The sequence below is a fragment of the Ochotona princeps genome, chromosome 1 (genome assembly GCF_030435755.1).
Source record: "Ochotona princeps isolate mOchPri1 chromosome 1, mOchPri1.hap1, whole genome shotgun sequence".
Taxonomy (NCBI): domain Eukaryota; kingdom Metazoa; phylum Chordata; class Mammalia; order Lagomorpha; family Ochotonidae; genus Ochotona; species Ochotona princeps.
Window position 1 is genome coordinate 42099444 of NC_080832.1, and position 24351 is coordinate 42123794.

Consider the following 24351-nt stretch of genomic DNA (forward strand, 5'->3'; position numbering starts at 1 on the left):
TTACAGCTTCTACATTTTGTGAATACAGGTGTTTGTGGTATAATTTGTGTCAGGGAAACATATAACTATTTGGAGAAAATGCGGTTCCTTGCTGGAATTTGGAACCCTGAAAATCTGATTCCTTAGATTGTAATCAGTTTTATAAAATTTACAAAATTCTTACTTTGAAATCAGGCTTGACTATGAAGAATAAAATCTTCAAAATTTCTTCTTTAAAGATTTATGGTCTTGTTCACTTTAATCACAAAGGGATAATTTCAAAGAAGAGGGAGGTATGTTTAATAGGCCCCACTGGCTCTTTAACATTAGTTTGGCTTGGGGTTAAAAAAAGTAAAGAATGATGGACATTCTACAGATTCAGACAGTATTTACCTACTACTGAAGCAATTAACCAGAGGACAGCTGTGAAGGTTATGAAGGAACCAAGTTATTTATGGGATGAAACCAAGACCGAATACAGAACTGAATCACTGCTGCTTTAATTTTCCAGCTAGCTATGCTGGCATTGCATACCTGAAAGCAAAAGTGTTCCATCTACTGAAGGGGAAAAATAGGCCAATGTCATTTACAATGGAAAGGGAGAAACAAATATAAAACTTGTCATCCATTTTTTTTAAGATATTTATTTTCATTGTAAAGGCAGATTTACAGAGAAGGAAAGACAAAGAAAAATCTTCCATCCACTGGCTTATTCCCCTTGTGGCTGCAGTGGTCTGAGTTAAGGTGATCTAAAGCCAGATGCCTGGAGTCTCCTACAGGTCTCACACATGTGTGCAGGTCCCAAGGCTTTGGGCCAATCTCTACTTCTTTCCTAGACCAGAAACAGGAAGCTGGATGGGAAGTCAAGCAGCCAGGACATGAACCATTGCCCGTAGGGGCTGCTGGTGTTAGTGAGAATTTAGTCATCAGGCCATTGCCATCCATTCCATTGCCTTGCCAGCCATTTGCCTTGCCATCCATTCTTGAGAACAAATCCCAATTGTTTGTATTCATGTATTGATAGGGAATAGCAGAGTCTAATTTTAAAAGGAGTGTATGTTTAAAATCCCAACATGATAATTTTGATTTGTAATATCTAGAATTTGCATTTTGTGTTAACTGGGTTTCCAATGTGTATAATTGTGACATCAAAATATTTTAATACAGCCATATTTATTAAAGCATAGATACTGTACTAAAAAAGAAATGGAAGTGGCTTTATTTCTGAAAGTCAGGAAATAGTTCTAACCATTGGTGTAAAAAAGTATAATGCTTAATGTTTCTTGAAATAGGTTAATGTACAGAGAAAGACATAAAAATAAGGCATAACAAAAAATTGTCCTGTTTCTGCTTCAATTTTTAAAATCCGCTCGCAAATCCATCATTCATGTTTGAAAGGCAATAACATGATATGAAACCAGTGGATCAACATTGCCCAGAGGACTGAAAGCAGCTCCCAGCATCGCTGAACCAGCCTCTTCAACACAGCAAGAGCAGCTGTGTGACACAGCCCAGAGAACCCTGCAGTCTTTCTACATCTGAGAAGACTAATATAATCCAGATGAGAAATTGAGATGCTGACCCTCTGCTCTAAATGACAATGCCTGCTTTCAAATGCACGTGATCTTCCCTAAATATAATTCACCCCTGCTTCCCTAATTTTAATGAAACCTTGAAAGAAATATATGTTCTCTGTGAAAATGTGATTTCTGGTTACATTTGGCATTTTATACCCTCAAGGTAGCTGAAAATTGCAAAATATATTACTCATCAGTTGCTTTATGAGCCTTCCTGTGGGACGTGACTAATCTTAAACCATACCTGGTGTGATTTCCTTTCAATCACAGTCCATCATTGATTTTTCTTTCTCTTTTTTTAAGTCTAACTCTGGTAGTCCTTGAATTAAATACCCGATTTAATGTGGATTCACTGGCTAACAATGGGTTTTTAACAAGCCATGGTATCTTGAAGTTTTCCTGACATTCAATTCTCAACCAACTTCTTTGATCTGTACCTTCAGACTTCTAGGAAATTTGTCTTAATGTCTTTCCTAACATATTCCTTCACTTTCTATTTTAATGGTACTCCTTGACCCATTTCATAGACAGTTAAATGCTACAAAAGTGGCTGCCTGGTTTGAGAAAAAAGATTATGACACTGTGTTATCTTTAATGAGACTCTTTCCTGGGAAATGCAGCAAAAATTGATTCTCTCAGGAGATGTGGTAATGATGTATAGATATAGAGATTTTGTAGATATGAGCAAAGTTGTAGAGATGTCTTCATGTAACTCTTAATGTACAACCAGAAAGCTGACTAAGGTCAAGGGAAGATGTCATCGAGAAAATTGCAGTGAAGTAATAGGACCTCCTAGATTCTAACAACTGCAGGGTAGCCACCCACACAACTTAGAGTGGCAGGGATGATGCTATTGCATTAGGAGCCAGCATTTAATGCCAGTATCACTTTTGACTCTTAGGAAAATGTGAAATGCATACTAAACAGTATTTCAAGAGCCCAGTGTTATTAAGTTCTAGTTTTAAAAGGATATATGGCAGATGGAAAAAAATAGTACCCATCAGTGTAAGAATGGATACTTCTAATGGGATTAGTGCTCTCTGGTATTTACTTCCAGTATTTTTCTGCATCTTCTGATGTCAAGTATTTGTGATCATACACACACATTTGTGCTTTGTACAAATATACTTTGTACTTGTACTTGATTTTGCACAGATTTATTTGTTCACTAGTAATTATTAACTCAGGAATTCTCAAGCAAAGACAATTTTAAAAGATTAACATCACATGAACATCCTAGATATGTACTTTATCCTAGAAATACATGTCAAATAAAAAAAGTCACGTGAGCTAACAACATCTTCATAATGTTGCAGCATTTGGTGAGAAAATTGTTTTCCATCACAGGATTTTCCTGATATTTTGCCAAAGTGTTTAAACAATTTGTTCATCCAGTTTCATCAATACTCTTCACAAAACACTGTATCTTTTGCCATTGCATCCCAGCAATGCCAGAAACAAGACAGCTATTTGACTATAAATTGAGCACTGTGAGAGAACTAAGCTGTCACCACTTATGTAGTGAATGTGTGCTGCTATATTATTCCCTGTAAGTGAACTGCAAGTGGTTTGATACTTTTCCTCTATAATGAAACTGATTACACAATCTCTGCCTGGTAGAGAGTCATCTTTTGTTGTGCTAATTTCCATTCCAAAGACTGAAATGATGCTTTCTCTTTCTCACTGGGTAACCCTCCAACTACAGTTAGGAAGGAGTGGAAGTCTTAATTTGGTTGCTGATTGCAGTGTGTTGAGCAGTGGTTTCAAAACACAGGCTGTTGCCTAGATTTCTGAGTCAGAAATTTATGAGCAAGGTCAGGCATGGCAGTTCGAGTATGCCAGTGCAATTAGAAGGGCATTGGATATATCAGCTAAGTGTAAAATACCCTTGTGCTGCAGAGTGAAGCCTTCATTTTCTAAGTAAATTAACTGTAATAACTATCAAACTGCAGCTGGAAGGCAAGCCAGCCATCTGTGAAAAGGGAATCCATCGACAGCAACAGCCTTGTTAGGCATTCCTTCAAAACATGGAAAATCTGAACAAGCTAGCTGCTTTGAGACCACAAAAAAGTAAAAGACAACATACCATATTATTAGTTAATTTTTCAAAAAAAATAATGTTTTGGGAGTTTAGATGACAAGTTGGGTGGGTAGGATGTGCATCTTGAAATTGGCACAAGTAGATGGAAACAAAGCGAGATCATGGAATTCATAAGCCAGTGATGGTTGTGCAGCAAACAGCTCACCTGAGATCTACCTCAGTGTATTTGGATTATGTGAGACCCTCTGGGACCTCAGTTATTTGTGAAGGACTCTCTGATAGGACAGGAAAATTAATTTGTAATTTTTAAACTTTGGACAAAGAAAATTGAATGTCACAGTGAAAATCTGCTCTTTTGTCTGGACTCTCCTTAAGTCTCCATGGTTTTTTTTTTGGTTTGTTTGTTTTACTATAATACTTGTGGTAACTATCTCCATGCAGAACCCCACTATGCTGGAGGCATAAAGAAGATATGCCATACTTAAATATATATACATATATATACATATATACATACACACACATATATGCATGTATGTATATATGTGTGTGTATGTATATATGTATATATATGTATGTATGAAGCTTGGAGTCACACACAGAGCAAAAGAACAAGAGAGTGCAAGAGAAAGATTTTTCATCTTGTAGTATAATCCTCAAATGTCTGCAACAGCTAAACATGGGTGCCAAGACAACATCATCTGCTATTCCCATGTGGTTTCCAGGTTCTCAAGTTCCTGAACCATCATCTTTTGTCTCCAAGGGTTCATAGTAACAGGAAACTGGAATGGAACTGGGGATGGGATTCGATACCAGTCACTCAGATACGAAATTTGGACATCCCAGGTGGCTTAAGCTGTTGTTTCACAACTTTTTTTCACTTAAAACTTAAAAATACTTCTGATTTTCGTATCAAACACAATCTTATATGAGCTCTTACAGAAGAAAGTGAATACAGAATTAAAAAATAGATATTCTATCCTCAGATGAATCACATTCTTAGTTCTAAGTTTACATTCTTTAATTTTTAGTCCTACCAGCTTTTTCTTTTACTCACCAAGCAAAAATAGTATGTCGTTTGCAATCATTTATAGGACAGAAATGGTGTCATACCTATGAAATATCTCAGTGCAATGCCCACTTGAGAGGATATAGACAGTAGGGTGTTATTTATTCTGTCTTTAAAAAGTCAAAGAAGACCAAACTTCCCTGACACAACTGGCATTCATTATGCTGACCTTTACTTATTTCCCCAAAAGAAGTTGTGATAGCATGAATGGAGATTATAACAATTTAAAGAAAGAGATGGGCAAACAGAAAGGCAGTTCTGATAAGATGCTTAGAATAAATTGACATGGGACAGACACCAGAAATGAAAAATTATTTGTATCTACTACCAAGTAGGCAGCTTCATTTACTAGAAAAATTTTCAAGAGTTTTTATTCAGGGTAATGTATTTTCTCAAGTGGTATATCTTATCACAACCAATTTTTGGTTTGTAATATATGATATGCTATAAATCAATGGTTGCAATGATTGCAAATGCTTTAAGGAATAATAACACTAAATAAATGCATCGTTATTTAGGTTTTTTTCCACTTGTATAAAAACGTGTTGACTACTTCATTATGTTGGGCCAATAGCAAGTTTATAACTTATTCTGTCATTTTGGAAATGATCTTTTTGGAATGTGCTATGCATGAACTAATGAATGATGTTTGAAAACATTGTTAAATGGAATGCAGTGACTGCTCCGTTTTCTCCATTAAATCTTGTATACAGAATTCATGCATATAAAGTGATATGAATGTGGATCTGGCTTGAAAACAGTGTGTATGAAAAACATCTAGGACATTAAAAATTAAAAAGTCAGTAAAGTAACATACTTATCAAAGAAAGTTTTGCATCTGCTAATTTATTCCCCAAGTGACCGCTATGGGCATAACTCAGCATATCGGAAGCTAGGAGACTGGAGCCGCCTCCAGGTCTCTCACGTGGGTATAGGATCCCAAGACTTTGGGCCATCCTTGACTGCTTTTCCAGGCCACAAGTAGGGAGCTGGATCAGAAGTGGAGCAGCCAGTACATGAACTGGTGCCCAAATGGGATTCCGGTGCATGTAAGGTGAGGCTTTCAGCCACCAGGTTACCTCACCGGGTCCAAAGAAAGTTAATTCTTACGATGAATTGATAGAAATGGAACAATCTAGTTCAATGAAATACTTTCAGTGATGAGGCTATATCTAGAATATTGTATTTGAGTCCGGTGACTACATTTCAACACATTCACATGCAAGTTTTGGGATGCATTTGAATAGCAATTAATGCTTCACTGGATATTTAGCTAAGAGAAATCATAATTTTTACTCAAAATATTTTGTTTTGGAGGATGCAACACCTGTGTTATGTTGATGCATACAAAACCACTGTGATAAAAGACAAAAAACATTACAGAAAGTAAACTGAAAATGAGTTTTGGACATTCTAATAACAAGTTTTCTAATATAAAGTCATCTGTAACTAGAAATATTCCATCAATGATGCTACTTTGGGTAGAAAGATGAATCCCCAAGTGTATATTTTTCATTTTCAAATATTCTGATCATATATTTCTATAATATCTATGATCATCAAATAATTGAAACAGCTGAGGTTGTAATTTTTAATTTCTAAGTCATATAGAAGAGCTCTTAACTTACATAAAGTACAATGAAATGTCATTTGTCATGTGGTTTAAGAAGGGCCAATAAATACTTCAAAGTATTTCAGCCTTTTGTAATTCAAAGCCCCTACAAACATGGGGAATAACTATACTTCTGTGTCGCAGCTTGATGACTTGGAAGAGTTCACAGATACAGTCATTTCTGTTCTGCTGTTTCTAAGATCAGAAGCTTGTTTCTGTGTCAGAAACATAAACTCCCCAAATGAGCAAAAACAGACAAAAGAAACAAATCAAAACACGCATAAACAAAAACTAAAAATATCCAAGAGAAGACTTCCTTTAAGAGATTTAAATGTCAGTTTCCAGAGTCATATAACACAATGGCAATTTTATTTTGTATGTATTTCAGGGATTTCCACTTTCCAAATATTAGCAACAATGGCTCATTTTATGCTTAAGAATGCATGATTGGGATTTCCATTTTTAAAAGCTAATAGTATTACTACAGAAGAATTAAAAATAGAAGTAATGATGTTTGTTTCTGAAGGAAGAAACTTGTTTTTCTTATTATGCTTTTCCTTTTCATTTTTAAAACCATGGGGACTTGTTACTTGTATTAAACGTTTATGAAGACCACAAAATAATGTAGGTGATACTAAGCCATTTAGGGAAAATGTTACGAAGTATGGGAGGCAAGAAATTGAACACAGGTGATGATTGGCACAGTCGTTAAGGTACTGTTTGGGACTCCTGCAGCTCCTATCATAACGCCTAGGTTAGACTCCCAGTTCATTTTCTGATTCTGTCTTCCTTGTAATATGCACTCTGGGGGTTAAGGGATCCTTGTCACCTGAATGGGAGCCCTGAATTATGTTCTCAGCTCTTGGCTTCTCTCCAGTCTTGAAGGAGGCATTTGAGAAACGAACCAGCGGTTAGAAAATCTCTCTCTGGCTGTTTTTTTCTCCCTTGTGTCTCTGTCTGCCTTTCAAATAAGTGAAAATAAATATACATAATTAAAAAAAAAACAGGCTGATTAGATGTCTCAAGACTTTGGGAGGAAACGGTAGCACTGACTAGCAGCCAAAATGTGGGCTCTTTCTGTATTCTCATAGTTCTAAATCCACTCCTTACAATGTTTAGTTGGTGGCAAGATCAGGTTGAGGCCCCCTGGATATATTATAATTGGTTGGAAAGGATGGAACCTTTTGATACATTGACTTCTGCTCTCTTGAGCTATTAGGTTCTCCTGTAGTCTCCCTTTTTCCTTTTCTTCTGAATCTATTACTTTCTCCAAAGTTCTCAAGTTGTTCACTGGCTTTTAGAGGCTCCACGAAATTAGTTCTTGATTGTTTTAGCTTGAATACAGACATTTCAATGTTGTCAAGCCAGAGTCCTACAACACAAAATTCTATCCATCTTTTGTTATACAGATGTGTCAATCAGTATTCTTAAATGAAAAAAGAGAGAGAGAGATCAGTTCTTGATGAGTTACACAGATAAATTAGGCACTGGAAGGAAACTGGATAGCTCTCTACACTTTCTGGAAGACAGGAAAGCAAATTCAGAAAATGGCAAAAAAAAAAAAATTACAAAACAGCCTCAGACTGGAGATGGACGCTGAATGCAGTAGTGCCATCTAAATTACCCTTGGTTTTGCTGATTCGGGAAACAAGATACTGATTGTACTTCCACTGAAAGGAATTGCCCAATTTTCCTGCTTGTCTGTACAGATTACTCAAAAATAAAATTTCTGAGCAAAAATAGATGCATGGCCAAGCCACAATCATATGTCCTGTCCCTGGCTACTTGGGGTCAGCTAGAGAGTGTACATTGTTTTTCTAGTTTGTAATGGTACCTGTCAGAATCTATACAGTGGGAAATTCCATAAACATACAGCAGGGTTCACTTGCTGGGATGTCAAAAATAATGAAAATAAAATACAAAGCATAAATATGTTAACAACTGTGTATTTTTACCCTAAACATACAAATCTACTGGCAACATACATTTTATGACTTAATAACTTTATCAATCTACTTCATAAATCTCTATTACATGTTTACCACTACCTGGCAACATAATTTTTTAAAATATATTTATTTTTATTGGAAAGACAGACATGTAGAGAGGAGGAGAAACACAGAGGAAGATCTTCTGTCTAGTGATTCACTCCCCAAGTGATTGCAATGTTCAGAGATGCGCCTATCCAAAGCTAGAAGCCAGGAGCTTCTTCCAGGTATCCTACGTGGGTGCAGAGTCCCAAGGCCTTGGGCCGTCCTTGATTGCTTTCCCAGGCTATAAGTAGGGAGCTGGATGGGAAGTGGAGCAGCTGGGACATGAACTGGCACACATATCAGATCCTGGATGATGCAAGGTGAAGATTTAGCCACTAGGCTACAGCACCAGGACCAGTTATAATTTTCTACTTAACATTGACTTCATTATGAAAATGTATTCTTTTGTCATCCTTACCATTGTTCTCAACTAGTCAACTGATATTTTCTTCCTAACTTTTCCAATATTTTAAAAATATAGTATCTAAGACTTTCTCCTCAAATTTCTTAAGTTTTCTTCATTGTTCCCCCCACCCTTTATTTTTCCTGATGAGTGTTTGTTGACACATTTCTAAATCTCACCTGTATTTAGACAGCTTTCCTCTACACATGGATCCTTTCAATTTCTGGCACTACATACTCAAATTAATAAATATGTGTGATGAGTATGTAGGAGATCACCCCTGGATCTCTGCCTGTTACCTGGTAGTCTTGACCCATGGCCTACCTTCCTGTGTCCTGAGGCACAGCTTCCAGCCATTCATGTGGTACGTGACTTGTGACATAAATGGAGTGTAAAGGGATAGACACAAATGGACATAGACATAAATGGAATCAAAAGGGATGCCTTTTAGCTATTACACTGTCAATGCTGGGAGAGGGGGACTGTTGGGAGATGCCTTCTGCCTTCTCTTTTCCTAGCCTATTTAAGTTTGTGCTCACTTTGCAATGGATGGAAATGTACCACGAGTCTATTCCTGGTGATTCTTGTGGCCAGAGAATACCATCGCCTCAATCCTTGGGGACTGCTGGTAGGAAATCCTCTCGAGATACCTTTGTTTAGATTTTGCTTTACAGTATCACATTAGTTATATCCACAATCAATCCTGTTTTCCCAAAAGACATTGTATCATTTTATTTTTTGCTTTACTGAGTAAATTGTTTCTTATTGCTTATAATCAACTAGACATGAATATTTTAGAATTTTTGATTTTCTTGTTTTTTCCCAAAAACAAACTCTGGGAAACCACCAAGTAAGTGCGATTCTATTGATTTAGTTTCTCTTGCATCCATCTGCTGCTTTTGATTAACACTGTCACTGACCCCAGCCAGATCCTCATTTCCAACATGTTGGACTGCTGTGTTAGCTGCCTAATTGATCTTCCCACCTCTGGCCCTCTGCTTTGCAAATTAGTTCTGCTTAGTGCTTTGACAGAAAGATACTTAAATCAAATGTATTATTAGGCCACACTCTATTCCATAATGTGCTATACCGATTTGTGTTTTGTCCTTGGCATTCAGGGTTCCCCATTTGATCCCGAGGGACATTGTCCATCCTCCTGTCCTTCCACCACAGGCCGAATTTAAGCTCAGCATTTGCCATTCCCAGAGCCTAACACTTGGGGTCCTTAGTCGTAATATTCCTTGATTTGAAGTGCCTTTCCTCATATTTCTACTTATAAAATTCCATTCATTTACTAAGCCCCTGTCTTGCTTGTCTAACTCCAAAACTTGCTTCCTTCATTAGTTCAACAGCACTTTTTTTTTCCCTCAGCAGTTTACGTTGCCTCACACAGTTTTGATTCTTTCTAGAAGATCTTAAATTCTGTGATAGCAGACGGTGAGTGCTATTTCCACAGCTCTCCCTGACCTCCAGACTGTAACTCAAAGTTTGGAAAACATTAAGTGGTCAATAAAGGTTTCTTGTGTTGGAATGAACACAGAAATTCAAACTCGAGATCTTTGCGTAGGTGGAGGCAAAATCAGAAGGACAGAAACAAGTGCATACTAGCTAATTGTATCAGCCAATTATTTCTTTGCAATTATGCCACTTGGAAAGTATTATGCAAATTGTTTGCCATTTGAGTCATAATCATAGAAACAGTAATCAATGGACACTATTCTCATATAGTACACTAAAATGGTTGAGTTGACATTTGCATATATTAGAATATCTAAGCAATATTTCACTAGACCTTCAACATTTTGATATTCACAATGTCCACAATTTTACTGTCATTGCTATAATTTGGAAACATGAAATTTACACAGAACAGTTGTTTTCAAAACAGCTTCGGACTGTAATAATTTGTTTATTTGATGACTAACCATTTGCATTTACTGCTTCATCTGCCATTTCCCTTTCACGGTTTTTCCTTGCGGAAAATGCAAATATATTTTAAATGTCATCTGAGGCATTGATAGAATCTGTTAATCTGGTTTGTATTTCTTCGATGATGTTAAATCACTAGGGGAGGTTGAACAGCTGGTTATGAGGGAGCAAGTAGCCAACATCCTATCAGAAGCTGCTCGGTCTGCCTCTGCCTAGCTCTGTCGTATGAGGGGTATTGCAGAGGCTGAGAGCATGGCCTGAAGTGGACTGCTAGGGTTTGAATCATAGTTTCACTCCTCATGAGCTGTGTGACTCTGGCCCAAACAATCTGAAACCACTGAGTTCTTTAATTGGTTACATGGGGCTTGCTCTTCGGATATGTGTAAGGATTAACTGTGCCTTCAGTAAGTGTTGTAAAGAGTTTGTTATTACTGAAGGTATACTTTATGCAGCAAATATTTATTATTGGCTTAAATATTAAATGCATTTATTGTTTTATTAGCTCAGTGACATTTATTTCAGTCTTTGATCGGAAAGTTTTCCTGCTTTCAAGCTTTATAATATCCAGAAGATTCAATAGAGATTACTTAACTGAATTTAGCACTCATCTAAGAGAACTTCAGGGTGAGAAGACCAAACAAAACAAGAAAAGATGATATAAAAGAAGAAATTAGATTTCAAAGTTTAAGAGATTAAATAGGTGGAGGAAGGCACTCAGCATGTACTTTGAATGAAAGCTGAAAACACAGTATTACCACTCTGGTTAGTCAATGGTTCCTGACCCCATTAGCAGCAAATGCTTAGTTTTATTGCTATTGTTCTTATTAATAATGCAAAATGGACAGTCTTTCTATGAAACAATTTAGCATGAATTAATGGTTTCCTTTCAGGGGTAAAATAACAGCCAAAACAGACAATTGAACTGTGACAATCAGAAGAATAGTAAAAGATTGTATTAGAATCCTATACTGATGTCAAATATAGGCAATATTTAACACAGAAATTAATGTTGATAGCAGATGAGAGGAGTTAAATTTCAGTGGTCATTTTTTTAGCTATAAAAAATGAAATCTAGTACTTTTTAGTGATGGAATGCAGAGGAGTAGGAAGAATGTCAGAAACAGATCAGAAATTACTCAGGAAAATGAATGATTCATTTTTTATGTTGCTTTCATAATATTGCAATTTCAGCAAATTTGATTTAACATAGTTATAAGTTCTGAACAAACCTTAGCAACTGTTGTTCATGATATCTATAATGTGTATTTGTGTCTATGTTTTTATTAACACCTATATATTATTTATATTTCTGTGTGCCTAATCCTGCTTTAATTGACGTTCATTGTGCTTATTTTCTCATTCATTTTTGTGCTGTGGTATGCTGTAATTGTGTTTATAAATATCCTTAATCATTCACAAATTGAAGTAGGATAACAGATAGATATGTAAGTACAAGGGGATAAATGGATCTCCCTTAATCCCTTGCTAGGTTGCTCCTCACTGCTTTGGGCTGGACCAGCTACTTTGGGTCTGACAAGTAGACTGAGTATACCTTACAGACTCCTTCAATGATTCTAGTTCCTTATACTAATGGGAACCCACTGGAAGCATTCTTTAGATACGATTTTGATTTTCTAATGTTCTGTATCATTATTTCTTAAGATATATTTAAAAGCGATTGAAGGTTTAGTCTACTTTTATTTATTACAAGCCATGTGATATTTTGTTATTTGTAAATCTCACAAGGCTCATTAATTTATTTTTTATTATGCTTGAGAAAATGCAAAAAATATTTAATAGTAGTTAATGGTCAATAAACTTTTAAATTTTCTTATAAACCAGAGAAAAAATTTACTCTCACTTAAACAACTCAAGTTTTCATTAACTCCACATATTAATACAGTCATATTAGGTCCTTGAATTTTATTTTTAATGTCACACCGTAGAGAGACAGGTAAGAGTGCCAATATCATGATTATGTTGGCAGGGCTGTTAAATCAATAGTTTTAATTTTTGTCATGTAGGATAACTTTTATAACCAAAAGTCATGGAAGCTTTGAAGTATTTAAAATACGTAGTTGTTCTTCAATTTCCAATGCTCAACAATTGTACCTGGTTAGAATATCTGTAGACCCCAATGCATCCTTTGTTTCTACGGATTCTTGTTAAGAGTTTTTAGTTTCTCCAGATTTTTTTCAATCAACTGCTGATGTCTATTACAATGCCGTAGACATTTATCTTTTAAAAACAGATTCAGAATTAAAATTTAAAAAGTCAAAGCACTAGGAAAGCCAGATATCTGTTGCAATTTTGTGAGTGAAGATGTGGAAGACTTCATCATCTGTGCACCACCATGTCTCAAAGGGCTGCAAAACTGCAACTTCCGGCTTTGTGCCAGGAGTTTCAGTGAAAAGGCAGGACACACTTTGAAAATCTTACTATCCATATAGTAATATAGGGTCTGTGAGGTTATAAAATTTATGGATGAGGATGAAATGAAAATTAGAGCGGTAGAAAGAAGTGGTTTCATTTTGTAAACTTTTTTAAAAAAGATTTATTTATTTTTATTGCAAAGTCAGACATACAGAGAGGAGGAGTGACAGAGAGGAAGATCTTCCATCTGATGATTCACTCCCCAAGTGGTGGCAACATTAGTTGCTGCACCAATCCGAAGCCAGGAGCCAGGAGCTTCTTCCAGGTCTCCAGCTTGAGTGCAGGATCCCAAGGCTTTGGGCCATCTTCGACTGCTTCTCAGGCCACAGGCAGGGAGCTGGATGGGAAGTGGGGCCACCGGGATTAGAACTGACACTCATATGGAATCCTGGAGCTTTAACGTTGAGGACATTCAGGCACTAGGCACCGGGCTGGGCCCTGATAATTGATTTTAAGAGATTCAGCTGCACATCATGTTAGTAAATCAAGAATAATACGACATAATCAGGCTCTCTGAAGTGTTCTTGCTTTGATTTTAGCATAATTCTCTCTGACAACCTAAATCTTCTGTTAATTTTATCTCAGGTTTTTCCCTTAGAAATAACACAATAGGGAGTCATATATATAAAACCACAAATTATATACCTGTATCTGCATCATCCAGGATGTTACAATATAATTGGGTGCATTTTCTAATGTCATGTGGCTCCAAAATTACTTTATTTTGGAGGCATTGATCTGAAAGGTGATTTGAACTCCAAATAGGGTAAAAGGAGATTTTAATACCTCTGAATAAATAAACACCATTTCCTTCCTGTTATCAAGTAGGAATTAGTGGGAATTATTTCTGAGAATATTTCTTTCAGCAATTCTGTATGATAGTTATGGTCTATCTTAGAATTCTTATGAATTCTAAAGCATGGTTTTCCAACTTATATCTGGAAGACTGACAGAAATTCAAATGAGAAAAATTCCATTTCTACTAAATCAAAAAGAAACAAAGCATGAGGTGTGGCCATTTCCACGTTGACCAGCTGTTCAGTGAGTCTAACGCATGGTACCATCTGAAAGCCCTAATTTGATCAGCAACACTTTGAAAAGTGGTGCCATGGCTACTGAAATTTCATACTTCATTCAGTTTCCATTTGAAGAGGTCTCGAGGTTAGTGTCTCCAAATCCCAGGTCTTAAGTAGGATCTTGTGGGAAGATGAATGGAAGCAGAATACAGCAGCAGTTCCTACCGTTGCGTTCATGGCTATGTGGAATATTAGGAAACACATCTACCGAATTGTGTTTGTTTCCTCTCTAATGTCCACTCTGATCAGGCAAGGTGGATCACTGACCATTGATCCTTCAGTTGAGTGAACTTGGTCATGTAGGGAGGATCTGAAGAGCTGGCTGATGTGAGTCAGCAATGGACAACTTAGTGACCTGAGGTTTGATAATTCAGCCAAATTGCTTCTGGACAGCTCTTTGCCTGCAGGTGGGAATGTGACAGCTTCAGGACATTCATGGTTTTACAGCTGACCTGTTATGGACGGTGGCACTGGGCACACATGACAGCATAGCCTGGCTGGCATGAAACCTCTTGCTTGCAACACCCAATCTCCTTTTTGTGCACAACTCGAGTCTTTGTGCACCATGCTGCTGCTCCATGCACCAGCCCTCTTACTAGCAATAGAAACTGCAAGTTCCATAATCGTCTGACTATGGAACCAGCATTATCTGGTAATATTCAACATGGCTGCAGGATGTGTTCCCCCACTTCCTGCCAGCCCTCCATCCTGTCGACTGCTAGGCCAATATAATAAAGTTATCAGGGGGTATTCCCAGTCACACCATACACTGGACACCATGACAATTCTGATATTTTCTTTTTTTTTTTTTTAAAGATTTATTCATTTTATTACAGCCAGATATACACAGAGGAGGAGGAGAGACAGAGAGGAAGATCTTCCGTCCGATGATTCACTCCCCAAGTGAGCCGCAACGGGCCGATGCGCGCCGATCCGAAGCCAGGAACCAGGAACCTCTTCCGGGTCTCCCACGCGGGTGCAGGGTCCCAAAGCTTTGGGCAGTCCTCAACTGCTTTCCCAGGCCACAGGCAGGGAGCTGGATGGGAAGTGGAGCTGCTAGGATTAGAACCGGCACTCATATGGGATCCCGGGGCTTTCAAGGCGAGGACTTTAGCAGCTAGGCCACGCCTCCGGGCCCGACAATTCTGATATTTTCTTTAAAAAAAGTTTTAAGAAGGCACCAACATGAGCTGTGAACATACTCCATGAACTCCACCCCTTTTGAATATTTAATTGTATCACCTGTGGTTTTGGAAGGTGCAAAAGGAAAGGCTTTTCTTGCACACAGGGCTTTTTGTTTTGTGGAGAGTTTTTTTCACTGTTGGAAGTGTTTTTCTTTTTCTTTTATTTTTTCTCAATATTTATTTATTTATTTTCAAAAGACCAATTTTACACAGAAAGAAGGAGAGACAGAGAGAAAGGTCTTCCATCTGCTGGTTCTCTCCAAACTGGCTGCAATAGTTAAAGCTAAGCAAATCAGAAGCCAGGAGCCAAGAACTTCTTCTAGGATCCCATGAAGGTCCAGAGGCTCAGGGACCTGCGTGATTCTCTGCTGCTCTCTCTGGCCATAAGCTGCGAATTGGATCAGAGTGGAGTGGAAGGAATTCGCACGGGCACCTATCTGGGACGCTGGTGGTTCTGCAGGCTGAGGATTAGCCTATTACACCACTGAACTCCCCCTGGAATTTTTTTTTTCTTTTAGATGACTTTTAATTTGGTACCTTTTTGTGTTGTTGGCTATTTGTTCAGGCATCTCCTCGTCCTCTGAATAGATTTGCTTTCCAGTATATCGTCATGTTTTACCTTTGCGTTTTATTCATGTGTGGAGGGAATCACAGCTGGAAACCTCACAACTTCCCAAAGTTCACTGGCACTTGAAATAAACCTATAATCTCCCAGTCAGACTTCCAGGTCATTTCTTTGGAAGGAATAAACATCTTATGTTGGCTTTCTAGAATTTCAGGCCATAGCAAACAGCTCCTATAAAAATTTTATTTTTAGGGCCCGGCGGCGTGGCCTAGCGGCTAAAGTCCTCGCCTTGATGCACCGGGATCCCATATGGGCGCCAGTTCTAATCCCGGCAGCTCCACTCCCCATCCAGCTCCCTGCTTGTGGCCTGGGAAAGCAGTTGAGGACGGCCCAATGCTTTGGGACACTGCACCCGCGTGGGAGACCCGGAAGAGGTTCCAGGTTCCCGGCTTCGGATCGGCGCGTAGCACCGGCCCGTTGCGGCTCACTTGGGGAGTGAATCATCGGACGGAAGATCTTCCTCTCTGTCTCTCCTCCTCTGTGTATATCTGGCTGTAATAAAATGAATAAATCTTTAAAAAAAAATTTATTTTTAATATTTTATTTATTTTTATTTGCTTGAAAGGCAGAGCAATGGAGTGGAAGGGAAGACTGGGCATGCTGAAGCCAGGAGGCTGACACTCCATCAAGATCCCCCAAGTGGATGACGGGGACACAAGTACTTGAGTCAACATCTTCTGTCTTGCAATATGTCTTTGTAGGGGTATGTCTTTGTAGGGGTTAAAATGGGGAAAAGGAGATTGGGATCTGAACTGGAATTCCAGTGTGTGATATGGACATCCTAAATGATGGCTTAGCTGTTGGGCTATTCTCCCTAAGTCAACTATAATAAATTGTTAGAGAAAGCCTTTTAAGAGATGGTTTTCCTTTGAAAGTTTATTTTTAAGATTAACTTTGTGAATAAGACTCATTATTTTAAACTTCAAGGAAAATGACAAGTTAGATTTATAATCAGTTTAGTTCTACTATATTATCTTCTGAAATCTGAAACAGTATCTTTATTAATCATTTATTAATATAGTTATTAATTGTTACAGATGAAATAGGAAGTTTGTCTGTTTCAGTTAAATGGACATATCCACAAGAAAATTAAAAGATGCCAATAAATGTGACTGACCATATTCATAACAGATGCTTGGAGTGATTAATGTATCTCGCCTTGCAAAAATCAGCAGAGTGGAGGCATAACTGAAATAATGTGAGAAAATATTTGTAAACCATGAACTGGTAAATGATTAATATCTAGAATACATAAAGAACTGAAGAAATTTGGCAATAAATAAATAATCCAGTTAAGAAATGTGCAAGCAACCTTAGTAGACATTTTTCATAAAGACAAACTAAGAGAATAACATATTATTACCCATCAAAGAAATGCAAAGAAAATCACAGTGAAGGATCATCTTTAGTTAAAATGGCTATTACAAAAAAGGCAAAAATAAATGCTAGTGAGGTGGTAGAGGAAAGGGAATTCTAATACATCATTAGTGGAAAGTAAATTGGTATGTCACTAAAAAAATTATGGAGATTCCTGAAAAAACTAAAAAAAAATCTACCATATGATCTATGATCTATCTATTTATCCATATATCTATTACTCTATGTGCTATCAACTAAATATATGTATAATATTATGGATAACATGTTTTATTAAATAGGAAAGGACTTACCTAGATGGATTATAAAGAACCATCTGAAGGAGCAGATGAAATAAGACCTGAGGATTTCTGGGGGAAGAGTAATATATGCTTCACCTCTTCCAAAGTCATTAAAGCAGCTCATGTGATTGGAGCAATGCAACCAAGATAAAATTAGGTGACATAAAAAAGCATATAGAAGCCTTATGCAGTTGTTTAGACGAGGGATGGTTATGATGTGACCATGGAAGAGAAAGGGGGAGTAAGAAATATACAGATTAAGAGAGTAATTGAGGATATATCTTCCAGCAATGATTGATAGATTTGGAAAGGGAAAAATATATCTGAAGCATGATTTTGAGTTTTGTCCTGATCAGAGAGATGACTGGAATTGTCTTAAAGGAGGAGCAGATTTTGGGGGAAGAAAATGGAGTTCATTCTGAGACATTTATCCAATTTGAGATGTCTATTAGATATATAAGCAAATATGCCTGTTATATCATTGATACTTCAAGTCTGGGGTTCCAGTAGAAGTTTAATGAACCTAAGAATTTGAAAAGAATTTATACATGGTACTCTGAATTTATATATGGAAAGCTGAGATAACTTAGAAAGTAAATATTAAGAAGAGGGAGGTGAAAGGTCTGAGGTCAGGGCCAGTCCAGTGTGATATAGTTTGTTTAGGTAAGAACAGAAAGGGTCCTGAGCATTAAAGCTGGCATCAAATACTGTTGATGAATCAAGTAATGAGAAGACTGAAAACTGACTTCAGAGTGTGGAGCTCTTTGCTTACATTATAAACAGTGCTATTGGAGTGGTAAAGTAAAAGTTTAAACGGGACAAGTTCAAGAAAGAGTGGAAAGAGTGAACAAATATTTGTAAGTATTTCAAACATTTTGACAGTAAAAGTAAACAACCATGAAGGACTGTAGCCAGTCAAGGATGTAGGACTAATTTTCTTTTATACATATTTTCAAAAAGAAAGTGAAAATAAAGCTTGCTTGCTTAGAAGGAATATGTAATTGAAAGAAAACAATTATGCTTATGGAAAAGATGGGAGTGTTTCCACAATTAGGGGATAAGATAGGAAGGATGTGCTCTGCTGCACAAGTGCTGATTCTGGCTTTAGCCAGGACCACAAACCATTTGTCAAGAATGAAATGAGTGTAAGTGGAGTCAGATGGAAAGAAACATATTCCTGATTAGATTAGATTTTGTGATTTTGGTGTTTCAGAGACCCTAGAAGCAAGTTATGATCTGAGATGAGAATTGCAAAAGGGTTGAGAAGCTTGAGAAGATACAAAACAGTAGTAATTTCATAAGAGCACTAGGGCCCACCAGTGGTTTCTGGTCATAAGTTACCAGGGTGACCTGCTAACCTTAGGCATGTTTCTTCTCCAGTCACTGTGACTACACAGGCAAGCATATTGTGAGAAGAGTAAAGAAATGTGAAGTCTAAACTGGATTGCAAGTGAAAGTGTAACCAAGAGTATAGGAAGTAGGCAAAAAAGGGAAACTGGAACATGAGCAGAAAATATCAAAATTTCCTCACTTAAGTTTACTTTTATGGAGGATTTTCCAGCAAGGCATATTTTGAATATCTTACTCAGAGGCTGCCAGGCCACTATACATGAGTGAAGGTTAAATCCCCCAGAGACCAGCTTGAATCATATCTTTGAGCAAGTAATGCTAAAGATGAATATTATAGCAGGAAGTGCTCTACTAATTTCTCCTCTCTACATCTTAGATGCTCTTTTATACCCTTGGCATAAAAGGCCTGTGAGTGCTTCTTAAGGAAGCATTTTAGGGCATTATTCCTTTCCCATGGCTCCTTCCCACAAATAAATAAAACTTCCCTGTGAGGCTAATAATTTGGTGATACTCCAAACAACTTGGCCCTTTGTGCCTCCTAACAAAATAAGAAAATGAAGGTGATAGACACTTGTATAATAACGTTGTGGTAAGTCACAGAGTGGATTTTAAAAGTGTTTGGGGTTGAAATACTAAAAGGATGTGGAAACAAAAACTATAGACAGAAAATAGAGTGCTTGAAACAGTGATTAAAGAAGGGAGGGGTACAGACATTCTAGCAACCACATCTAAAGCATGCTTGAAGTAATGCTAACTGATACTTGTACTTTCCTACTTTCTTGATTTTGTTTCTTTGTATTATAAATTCTATCAGCAGGGCCAGAATGGATTTTATCTTGAAGTTATATCTTTAACCAAAATGAGAAATTTTCAATTCTAGGAACACACGATAGATTGAAGAATTTGCTTTTATCTTAGAGCCATTTAGATAATTAACCCAAAACTAATTTCCAAATAATCTTGCTCCTTCTATTGTTTTGTCAGCTGTTTATAGTTGGGAAGTAAATGAAATGGCAAAGATGAATTACTGAGTTCTACTTCCCAAGAGTTATGTAGTATAAATTCTATATAAAACTGTTATTTTTTCCCCCTGGAAACATGTCTAAGGAAGGTACCTTCTTTCTGACATACATTATTGTTTCAAAGAAAGGTAATTATTTATTTCTATATTTTATATACATGATCATCTTTTTAAAATATCTATTTTCTTCAGACAGGAAGATTTATAGGGAGGAAAGCAGAAACAGAATCTTCCATCTGCTGGCTTACTCCCCAAATGGCCACAAGGAAATGAGTTGGGCTGGTACAGTGCAAGGAGCCAAGAGCTTCCTATAGGTTTTCCATATAAATGCAGGGGCCCAAGAACTTGAGTCATCCTTCACTGCTTTTCCAAGCTATTAGCAGGAAGCTGGATCAGAACTGGAACATCCAGGACTTGAACTAGAGCTGAAATAGGATGCTGGCACTGCCTACAGAAGCTTAGCCTGATGTGCCAAAGCACAAGCCCCTAAATGATCACCTTTTAATGTTTTGCCACTCACTGTTTTATTATCCTAAGATTAAACCTGATAATAAAGAATAAATATTTGTTTTCACATAAGCATGCATGAAAATTTAAAAAATATTTTATAGTTTAATCATTAATCAGGCAAAGTTGTAAAATATTTGTTTTCCAGATTAACAAAAAGAACTGGTGAGTGTTAGATACTTACTTATGGGCCAGTTACTTATGGGCCAGTTAGAGTGATGCCATTAAGTTCTACACAGACTTGATTTAGTAATCTAACGTTCAAACTTGGATCCACCCAGTGACTTTCTCAAAGAGGTGTTTTCAAATGAATTTATGCTATAAAAGCATTTAAAATTAATGTATTGTTATTGGAAATGTAGATTTATGGAGAGGAGAGACAGAATGATCTGTCCCCCAGTTCACTACCCAAGTGGCCACAACGGCTGGAGCTGAACCGATACAAAGCCAGGAGCCAAGAGCCAGGAGTTTCTTTTTTTTTTTTTTAAGATTTATTTATTTTTATTACAAGATCAGATGTACAGAGAGGAGGAGAGACAGAGAGGAAGATCTTCCATCCGATGTTTCACTCCCCAAGTGAGCCGCGATGGGCCGGTGCTGTGCCGATCCGAAACCGGGGACCTCTTCCAGGTCTCCCACACGGGTGCAGGGTCCTAAGGCCTTTGGCCGTCCTGGACTGCTTTCCCAGGCCACAAGCAGGGAGCTGGATGGGAAGTGGAGCTGCTGGGATTAGAACCGGTGCCCACATGGGATCCCGGCGTGTTCAAGGCGAGGACTTTAGCCACTAGGTCACTGTGCTGGGCCCGAGCCAGGAGTTTCTTCTGGGTCTCCCATGCAGGTGCAGGGTCCCTAGGCTTGAGCCATCTTCTACTGCTTTCCCAGGCCACAATCAAGGGGCAAAATGGGAAGGGGAGCAACTGGGACATGAACTGGCTCCTATATTGGATCTGGTGGCTGCAAGATGAGGATTTAGCCACTAGGCTACTGTGCTGGGTGGAAATTATATTTTATACCTAGATTTCCTTTAAGTCAGTAAAATACAAAATAATCTTGAAGCTTGGTATCTTTTCAAATAAGGTAATTGGTTAAGTAGTTATATTGGTAGCATTCTGGATGACAAACTTTTACTAAGCCAAGCATGTCAAATGTGAATACCAATGGTGGTAGTCTCCTAATTCCTTTGTCCCGGGCAGAGAGGATTTATCTATCTCATTATTCTGTTCTGCTGACCCTAGCCTCAGCCTCAGAGTCTGTCTCAATGAAGCTTTCTGCACAGCCAATCCGAGGAGATGAATGTTGACACAGAAGAAGAAAACTAGCTTCCATTTGGTCTCTGGGAATTACATATCAGGAAGAATAAAGAAAATCTCTAATTGTCCTTCCTGCTGCTCAACAATAATATGGACACCAATAAATCTTGACTGTCTGAAAGCAATGTTTAACTTAGAAAGTATGCTATCTATAACTTTAAATGTAGAGAATATGTAGTTTTAATAAAATAGACAAAATATCTTCCCCCAGGAAGGCTACAGTTATTAAAAGAATGATGGATTGGTCAAGGTTTGAAAAACATTGGAAAAATTACATTGCAGTTAAACATTGTGATTATTTTAGTGAAGGAGTATAACATGTTATGAAAGTAAAAGAGGGATCAGAGAATGTCTTCATAAGACATGGTATTAGAATTGTCAGCTTTAGTGTGAAGAAATATTTTCCATGGCAAAATGCCTCTGTGCTTTGGTGAATGTAGTTGGGATCATGGGTGCAAGAGGAGGTTACTCTTTCTCAGAGCCTCAGATAGGAACAATCTGGGCATGTTTTAGAAACGGATGTCTTGATGTGCTGGCCATCAGGGCTGAGGGCTACCCGGACCTGCCTTGGGTGGAACCTGTAGGATGTCACGTTGTTGTAGCTCAGTGAGCCAGAAATGAGTTCATTACCAGCTCCGAGCATTCCCAGTCCTGCCCCTTAGCCTTGCCTCCTTAAACAAAATGGCACCTAATTCGGTTCTAGGAGGCTGACTAGACTGTGAAATCCACCCTGTTCCCACATTGCCCATCTAGAACCTGCAGCTCTGTCTCTACTCCTGGTCAAATTGAACAGACCAGCAGGACAAATGGTTCTTTGTTTGGTTTCACTCTGCAACTCCCAGTAAACTATCCTTCCCACCTTGTTGCTGGTGGAGTTCCAGCTGCTTTTGCAATTCAGATCACCACTCACTGAATGTGGCTGGGATATCAGTCACTGCAACACCACACTGTTGTTTTTGCTGCTTTCCTGTGTCTGTCGGTGTCCAGGTACCACTCTGCTGTTGTTCTGTCCTCTCCTATATCCTGGAATGTGCCCTCTCTGCTTCACACTGGCTAATACTTGTCCATCTGTTTAAATGTGTCCTTACCCTATTCTGCCATATTGATTCTCTGAAAAGGATGACTGATTTGACCTTTATGTTGTTTGGGTAACTCAGGTGGAAATTAGATTGTATTTAATTGTAAAAGAAGATTACTGTAATAATGTTAATGGCTCAAATTCAAAATTGTAATCAGGGCCTGAGATCTGTGTGAATCCCACAAGCAACTGCTTTTTTTGGCATCTCTGTACTTCATCCCAAACCTACCTATGCTCATTTCCTTTTTTTTTAATGAATACTGTATGAGTGAGATCAGACCTCACCCTAGAGAGCTTATTGTTTCATGTTGAATTAAAAATTTCATGTTTCAATATGACAGTTACATAAAGGGTAAAATCTGTAACTGAACTATTCAAACAGAAACACAATAGTGAAATCACATTTATTCTTGCCAGCCATTTAAAATTCATAAATCAATAGTGTATCAGCAGAAGCTGTTGGGTTGATATTTAAATATGTTCAAATGTACAAGGTAAGCATATTCATGCTTGCTGTGTATTGTATTGAGCTCAGGTAAAATTCAAAGGTCATAGATCCAACGCCCAAAGTTACTGTATTTAGAGAAAGCATCTTTAGGGAATAATACAGTTAAGCAAGGATGGTATGGCCATTATCTTATTGGATTGATATTATCATAAGAGCAGAGACAGGCCTAGAAAGCTGTCTGTACATGAGCAGAGAGGAACGGTCAGATCAGGCCACAACAAGGTGACTGTCCATCAGCTAGTAGGAAAGCCTTCAAGACAAACATGCATTTGCTTGTACCTTCATCATGGACCTCTAGCCTCCCGAATACAGCTTTATATAAACATCTGTTGTTTAAGATACTGGTCTGTGGTTATTAATTTGTTATGATGACCCCAGAAAACCAACACAAAGATCTTTATTGAACTCACACATTTTGAGTTAGTTTTCATAGTGAAAATTGCACTTTTGTTAAATGGAGTGTTTTCACTTGTCTTATTCTTTGCCAGAAACATCCAGTTCTCCACAGATATGATAATTAGAATGAGAAAGCTGTTATCAGCTAGGGTCACTATAATAGTTCAACAATCTTAATATGTTTCTCTAGAAAGCTAATTTTCTGTCTCTGCTGATGATTGTTACAAGGTTATCAACTGTTTCAAAAATACTAACTCATCTTTCCTAAACACAGAAATAAAAGAGAAGCTTAAACCTCAAACTTGTCCAAAAAAGCAAAGAGAAATAGGGAACGAAGGAGAAAAACAGAGTGTGAGTGCAAGATGAGAGAGTGAACTGAAAATGAACAGATATTTTTGGGAAAAAATTAAATGTGATTAGAGATCTAGAAAATGGTAAATGTTCTTTTTTTTTTTAATTGTTTATTTTTATTGGAAAGGGCAGATTTACAAAGAATGAGAGATAGGGAGTTCTCTCTGCAGTGGCAGCAATGACCTGAGCTGAGTTGATCAGAAGCCAGTAG